We start from the raw sequence: 8,508 nt of genomic DNA, 5'->3' as shown, positions 1-8,508 counted from the left end.
TGTGTAAATAAATAATAATAAGCCTAGATGAATAAACGCACCTCAGCAGCCCTTTTAAAAGCTGTCAGAGATGGGGAGGCTCTCATTTCGGCAGGGAGCCCATTCCAAACCCAAGGGGCAGCAATGGAGAAAGCCCATCCCAGAGTAGCCACCAGATGGGCTAACTTCCAACACAATATGGCCGTCCTCAGTGTAGAGAATCCAAAGGAAAGAGTTGTAGTATGCAAAGACAAGGCAGTGGAGTGGAATCAGGAATATTAATAGTTTAATGAAATAGATAGTAAGCCCTTCCTCGCCAGCTGTGAGAAAGAGCTAACGGGTTTGTGGGGAGGAAGCCCTAAAGAACTTACCTCTGTGCAGACAAGCATTCTGCCATCCCTGGGTGGGTAGATCCAGACAAGCACCAGCTGCTGCCGGCAGCTCTGAGGGTCAGGGTGCCAAGATGTTCTGGGTTGTCCTACCCCTCAGAGCTCCAATAATGCATTGTGCGGGTGCAAGTGCACAGTGCATTATGGGATTCTCTCCCCGAATCTGCCAGCCATGGTTGCTTATAGCTCTCACACACACACACACACACACACACACACACACACACACACACACAGACACACACCCCGAGGTTAAGGGGGCACTCTGTAGGTGGGTTTGCCGTGCGGTGCCACCAGGATCGGGCCCATTCCTGGCAGTTCACGTGTGTGTGCAAAGCCGAGCTGGGCTCCCTTAGCCCCGTTTTGCATGCACGTGTGAACAGCCTCATTATGTACAGAGAGGCAAGAGCAAACTGCTTTTCCGTGCTCTTGCTGCTGGCTGTTTGTTAGCCCTGCCTCGACTCCAGGACTGGAATACAAGGAATGGGTTCACCAAAACAAAACAACAACAACAACAACACACTCAAAACTGTAAACTGCATAAGGCAGGCATCCCACCCAGCTTTGGGAGCTGTGCACGGTCCCGATTTTTGGTCATCTGTCAGCAAGAACCCAGGTAGGAGGAGCGGGGAGTGATCATGTGGAAGGTGGGCACAGGCTCCAAGGATGCCATCCTACTCAGCTCTTTTACTCAGCATATCATTGTGGATACAGAAAACACCATTGGAGCCTATGTTCGCCTCCCACATGATTACTTTCCCTCCTCCTCCCTAGGCTTTTGCTGACAGACAACCAAAATTTGGGCGGGTGCACAGCTTCCAAAGCTGGGTAGGTCATTTCTCCTACCCAGTTTACCATAGTGAGAACCAGCCTACTGTGTGCACTTATGAGGACTTCTGTCTCTGATGACCAGAATCCTGCACTCACCCCATTCAAATCCAGCAACAGCGCCCCAGTTGTTTGTAGCAGAGCCTTGAAAAATGAGGGATTGGAGCATCCATGACATGAGAAAAGAGCCAATTTTGTTTTTTGAAAAGATGACTACGGGCAGGGAGTGGGGGCATGATAGAGATTTGTAAAATTATACATGATGTGGAGAAAGTGAATAGAAAGGGTTCCCCCTCCTCCCTTTCCTATAATTCCAGGATTTCAGATTGTCCAAATACAATGGATAGGCAATGGATTCAGGATGGACAACAGAAAATGCTTTTTCTTCACACAATACATAATTGAGACGATTATCCAGGCAGATTTGTATGGGCATAGGTGGTTCTTAAGGTACTGTGTAGGGCTTTAAAGATTAGAGCTCACACTTTGAATTGGGCTCAGAAGCTAACTAGTATAAACACACACTCTGGTAAAAATGCATGTTAAAAACATAAGGCTGGTTCGCATCGTCCTAATTAGGATAGGACAAATGTCCTACCCAAGTTCGGGAGCTGTGTGTGCTCCCATCTTGTGATCATGCGCTCATAAGAAGCAAGGCAGGATGTGAAGGAAGTGATTGTCTGAGAGGCTCCCATCAGGTAGGATGGCTTTTCCTCCTACATCATTAAACCACTGGATGCAGCTGTTGGGTAGGACGGAGGCCTCCTACCCAGCAGGAGCCTCACACAGGATCACTTCTCCTGCCTCCTACCTTGCTTTTTATGAACACACGATAAAAAAAACGTAAGTGTGCACAGTTCCCAAACTTAGGATTTGTCCTGACCTAACTAGGATCATGTAAACCAGCCTATACAGTTGTTTCAGCTAGCCTTTTGCTACTGCTGCTCCCTGAGAAATTGTTTAAAGCCATTTTAGCCTTTTAAATTGTATTTTATATTGCTATAATTGCTGTGTTCTGTTGGTGTTCTATTACACCTGTTTATTGTCTTTTTATTTTATTTTTCATTATGCAAGTCTCCTTGGAATTTTAATTAAAGGCAGGATATATGGCTTTAAACAATTTCTCAGGAGATAGATAGATAGATATATCTCCAATACTGCAAGTAGTATTTTGTCTGCACTTTGTTGGCCAGACGGTGCTGTGACCTGGGGCCTAAGCTGTTCCATTAGGGCAGTATCCCAAACTTCTGAGGGCTATTCCCCAGTCTCGGAGAGATCACAAAGAGCGGCTCTGCCTCCTAGCTCCAGCTGAGCCCTTGCAACCCTCTGACTGTCCATCCCAGGCTCCATGCCCTTGCTGAGTAGTGAAGCTCCTTAAAGAGACAGCCCTCTGGCCTGGAACAGCCACTCTGCCACTGCTCCATCACTCCCTGCCTGATCTGCTTCCTCAAGCAGCAAGCAGGCACGGTGGGATGAGAAGTTCCTGATATGGTGGGACTTGCTCCCTTGGGGAAATCTGGCTCAACAAGCAGTGCTGTGTTCTGTCCCACAGTCAAAAACTGGCAAGGGAAGGCAAGTTGAATTTGCAGCACCCTGGAGAGCTCCAAGTGAGCAACTTGCTCCAATCAACTAAGGCCAGCACTGGAAGCAAGTCTTAAATACCTCCAGGCTTAGATAACTCTCCCAACTCCAACTCCTCACCTGGGGAGCAGAGAGATTAAAAGAGGGAAGTCCTTTGGCCTGGAGTCTTGCAAACCTACCACGCTGTTCCTAGCCCGTTGCCAGCATTGCTGTGCAAGCACGAGGAAGTGCAAGCTGCCCCCTAGCTCCAGTATGCCCTGCGTGAGTGCTCAGGGCATACTGGGGAGACCCCCAGAGGCAGGAGGCGGCTTTTCGCCTCCCCTCTGGGGGGTCTACTCATGAGAGGCGTGGCGCAAAGCTGCACTGCAGCTACTCACGATACTGAAAACCAGGTTTGCGGAGTGCTCGACCAGGGGTTCTTGAGAAGGTTCTTACGATTAACAAAAATCGGGCTAGGCTCTCCTAGCCCGATTTTTGTTACTCACGAGAATAGCCCCTGTCTGTGGGAGGCTCTGGGTTCAAGGGGTTTGGGTTCTAGAGGCTCGGCATTGGAATCTGGATCAGTGTTCCCTGTAACAAGGGTTCCCAGATGTTGTTGACTACAACTCCCAGCATCCCCAGTGGCAATGGCCTTTGGCTGGAGATTATGGGTGTTGTAGTCAACTCCTGTTACAGGGAACACTGATCTGGATCGCACACCTCTGCAGTTGGTGACATGGATATGACCAGCTCCTCCTCCTCCTCCTCCTCCGTGTCTGAGTCCTGGCTGCTGTTCAAGGTCAGTGCCACTCTGATCATGGCTCTCATCCAGAGATGTGCAGGTGAGATGGATAGTTGATGCTGGTTAGTTCCATGCAAAGTTCCATGCAAAGAAGCTGCTGGAGCCAGGCACAGAGATCAGAGGTGGATAGCCATCTGCAGGGATGTTCAGCAATGGAAACTCATTTGCATCTGAATGAAGAAACCAATATCCAAGAGTGCTGAGAGATGAGTCAGAGAGCCCCTGGCTGAATTGCGCCCTCTTCAGCATTCAGAAGGTTTTGCACATTCAGAGATGGGTCAGGGGAATCCCTGTCCTTATTCATGAGGGCCAATCTGTTTTTCTATATGAGGTGGGATCCCATCTGTGTGCATGGCAGCTCTTGGTGCAGTTGAAATCACGAGAATCTTAGGGGGGATCTGTTTTTTCAAACAAACCACTTACTTCATGGAGCTGTGCTGACATGACTGCATAGAAGTTCCTCTTGGCCAGGGATGGATGGTTCTCAGGTTACAGGACTGGCAGTGTTCAAGAAAAACAATGGAATATGCATTAATCCTCCATTGAGCAGGCTGTCTATTATTAAAGGCTGACAGTTCCAACTTGATAAAGGCAGAAGGCAAAAGCAAAAAAATGGCAAAAGGAACGGCTTTGCTTAAGAGCGGAAACAAATACTTTCTACTATTATTTATATACCACTTTTCAATTGAAAAATTCTCCAAGCAGTTCACATAGAGAGAAGATTATTAAGAAGAATATGCTTCCCTGTCCCCCAAAGGGCTCACAGTCTAAAAAGAAACACAGGCAAGCACCAGCAACAGCCACTGGAGGGATGCTGTGCTGGGATTGGGTAGGGCCAGTTGCTTCCCCCCTGCAAAGAGGCACCTTTTACTGTGGTGATTCTCTTTATTTAGCAGGGGGAGAGTAACTGGCCCTATCCACCCGCAGCACAGGACCTCCAGTGACTGTTGCTGGTGTATATCTTATGTTCCTTTTTAGACTGTGAGCACTCTGGGGGCAGGGATCCATCTTATTTATTTATTATTTCTCTATTTCCCTGAACTATTTTTGGAAGAGCAGTATAGAAATCGAATTAATAATAATAATAATAAGCATAAGAGAATCACCACTTTAAAAGGTGCCTCTGCCTAGTTCGCAGTAGTTAACATGTATAAGCCACGCTCAGTATCCAATTCAGATTAAATCTAGTCACATGCCTGGTGGGTGGAGAGCCATGAAGCTGAGCCCTCTGGTTAGACTCCCTCCCATCTGTCATGGCTGCATTTGGCATGGCTGATCCAACTTTCACAGCCGTGTGTGTGTGTGTGTGTGTGTGTGTGATGCGCAAAGCTCTCTGGGAATACAGTCACCGCAGCGACACATGATCTTGCTGTACAGAAACCATGTGCTTCCCTTGGCACTGTATCAGACCTCTGAACGTCAGCTCTGCTGGCCCTGAGCACCACCCCTCTAACATGATCTGCCTACAGATCCTGCCTACGAACAATTTCTCCTTCCCTCTCGGGTAGCCGAGGAGCCAGCAGGCTCCAGTACCCAGAGCCGTGCAAGTCGAGCCCATTTCCCCCCTCCCTGCCTCCTTCCCCCCTTCCAGCTCAGCTCCGTCTTTGTGCCTTAAACAGCAATTAAGAATAAAAGTGGAGCTTCCTTCCCTCTGTCTGAGGCCTGTCTCCTCCGAGCAGTGCCGCTCTGATTTCCATCTCATGCATATCTTATTTAACATTCTGGATACTGTTTTGAGTGCCCCAATATTTTAAAATAAATTGCTGCATGTAAAAAGGCTTAATGTCACATTCTGTTATTGTGACTGTTAAAAGAAAAGTGAAATCTTCAATGGGGCTAGTGGAGCAGAAGCGATCAAACAGTGGGAGGTCCTATTAATGTGTATTGCGTTTCATTATTCTGGCGCAGCGTGTCAAGTCTCGCCTCATCAGAACGCACGCAACAGATCAGAGCATTAACTCCTTGCAAGCAAATCGGGGGGGGGGGGCGTGTTTAAGCTTCCTAAACTTGGGGTCTTTGCGACTCGCTTCCTGAGCCTTGTCTCGGATGCCCTTATTCTTGGGAAGGAAGCAGATCCCGAATATATCCGCAGTATCAGCCGTGGAAGGAACAGGTGGGGACCAAACCCTGCTCATGTGAGCATGTGGGTGGCAGATGGGCGGTTGGAAATATCCAAAGGGGGAGAGGGCTGGGGAGAGAAGGAGACTTGAGTTCCAAATGCATGCAGTGCCTGGATCTCTCTCATCTTTGGCCCTAGCAGCAAATTATTATTACTATTATGATTACTATTATTATTATTATTACTACTACTATTATTATTAACAACTACATTTTTATACCACCTTTCTGCCTTGACAAAGGCACCCAAAATGAACATAAGAACATAAGAACAGCCCTGCTGGATCAGGCCCAAGGCCCATCTAGTCCAGCATCCTGTTTCACACAGTGGCCCACCAGATGCCGCTGGGAAGCCCACAGGCAAGAGGTGAGGGCATGCCCCCTCTCCTGCTGTTACTCCCCTGCAAGTGGTACTCAGAGGCATCCTACCTTTGAGGCTGGAGGTAGCCTTTAGCCCTCCGACTAGTAGCCGTTGATCGACCTCTCCTCCATGAAGTTATCCAAACCCTTCTTAAAGCCATCCAGGTTGTTGGCTGTCACCACATCTTGTGGCAGAGAATTCCACAAGTGGATTATGCGTTGTGTGAAAAAGTACTTCCGTTTGTTGGTCCTAGATTTCCCGGCAATCAATTTCATGGGAAATTTCATGGTTTACAATATTAAAAGCAGCAAATAACAGATTAATAAAACGTTGTCTCAGGCTGTTGGTCTTTTCAGTGGCCCACTAATGTCAAAGGGTCTTGGATTACTGCAACGTCAAGTGCTGATTTTCAAGTGTGAATGAGCCACCATAGATAGGAATAAAGGAAGTTGCCTTATACTGCACCAGACCGATATTAATGGACTATCTTGTGGTAGTGAGCATGATTGGTCCTCTTGGCTAAGCAGGGACCGCTTGGGTTTCTATGTAAGAGTATAAGAACAGCCTTGCTGGATCAGGCCCCAAGGTCTATCTTGTCTGGCATCCTGTTTCCCACAGTGGTCCACCAGATGCCTCTGAGAAGCCCACAGGCAAGAGGTGAGGGCATGCCCTCTCTCCTGCTGTTGCTCCCCTGCAACAGGTATTCAGACACCCCTCTGAGATTGGAGGTAGTCTGCAATCATTAAGACCAGTAGTCTCTGATAGACCTGTCCTCCATGAATGTCTAAGTTCCTTTTAAAGCCATCTGAACCAGTAGCCATGACCACATCTTGGATGGGTGACCACATGTGAACACTGTAAGATATCCCCCTTAGGGGTTGGGGCCAGAACCAAATGAGAGAGCATCTGTATGCTTACACATGGAAGGTCACAGTTTCACTCCCTGGCATCTCCTGACAGGGCTGGGAAAATCTCCTGCCTGAAACCTTGGAGGAGCCACTGCTAATCAGTGTAGACAATACTGAACTCAATGGACTAGTACTCTGGCTCAGTATAAGGTCCATCAAGCTCAATATTGTCTATGCTGACCGGCAGCAGTTCTCTAAGGTTTCAGGCAGTGATCTCTCCCACCCTACCTGAAGATGCGGCCAGGGATTAAACCTGGGGCCTTGTGCGTGCAAAGCAGATGCTCTTCCACCGAGCGATGGCCCGCCCCATTTTCAGCAGGCCTCCTGCAATCTACTTCTGCAAACTTGGCAACAGTGCAACAAATACTCTGAAATAACGTCAGCCACTTCAGCGCACAACGGAGACAAAAATCCCTTTCCCGAGTAGCAACCATCTGCCCAGAACCCAACCGTGTATATAGCTAGGATTATTTCTCCCACTATCCATTAAACTTATACTGCTTTTAAGTTACAAACTTCATCTTCCATTCCCGTACTCATTTGTACAGTTCCAAAACATCCTCCTGGAGCTATACGCAGTCTGCTTGTGAGTTTACTGCACTGCATATTCCGGTGCCATGTCCATGTCAGTGTATACAATTGGTGTGTGTCTTTTTTCAAAGTTCTAACCAGGACTTGGTACTAGACTTGTAGAAGAATATTCTCCGATAGATTTAATAGAATGTATAGAGTAATTCTCTGAAATATTTTCTCCTATGCTAAACAATGCAAGAGAATATTCTCTTACAAGATTATTTGGTATAGTGATCCATTGAGGGCACTTCAGAATGCAACAGGGGCATTGCTTGTTTGACGGTTCTCCCGTGTAAACATCTCGCTTCATGTGAAAAGCTTTCCCATCAGGGAGAAGACTAGACTGGGAATCTGTCACCCCAGGGAGGGAAGAGGAGGGTCTAGGTGGTAATGGAAACCTCTCTCTGGCCCCTTCCCTCTCCCAGCTGGGGAGTCCAACAAGAGTATGGGGCTGAGGAAAGGGTCGGGCATCAGACACCAAGTAACAGGCTATACCGGGGCTGCATAACTCTGGCCCTCCAGCTGTTTCTGGACTACCACTCCATCACCCCTAGCTACAGTAGCCAATTGTCGGGGATGATTGTCGGAGTTGTCGTTCAACATCTGCAGGAGGCCCAAAATGGTGCAGTCATTTGATATCATGCAAAACTGTACATGATATTAGGGGCTGTGCTGGGCAGTCCTAGCCACTCTGCAACTGCAAGCTGCAGCTACAAGTAAGGCGATGCTTTTGTCTTATTAGGGGAGTTCCATTTTCCTTGCCATCCCTTCAACACTTTCCTGTGTGCATTCATTATGGAACTAATAGATCCAGATGCCAATGCCCGCGTCTGGTTCTACGCGTCCCCCAAATGAAAGCATGTACCTAGCGTACAACTGTACAAGCTGCTGCTGCTGCACCCGGGGCAAGCACTGGATGAGGTGGCTCCGAGGATGAGATCCGGTCCCCAAATCAGGAGCCTGTGATGCCAGGCCAGGGACAGCTCCCAG

Source organism: Hemicordylus capensis, chromosome 7 (assembly GCF_027244095.1).
Source record: "Hemicordylus capensis ecotype Gifberg chromosome 7, rHemCap1.1.pri, whole genome shotgun sequence".
NCBI lineage: Eukaryota > Metazoa > Chordata > Lepidosauria > Squamata > Cordylidae > Hemicordylus > Hemicordylus capensis.
The sequence above is the reverse complement of the archived record's forward strand: the minus strand, read 5'-3'. Positions refer to the sequence as shown.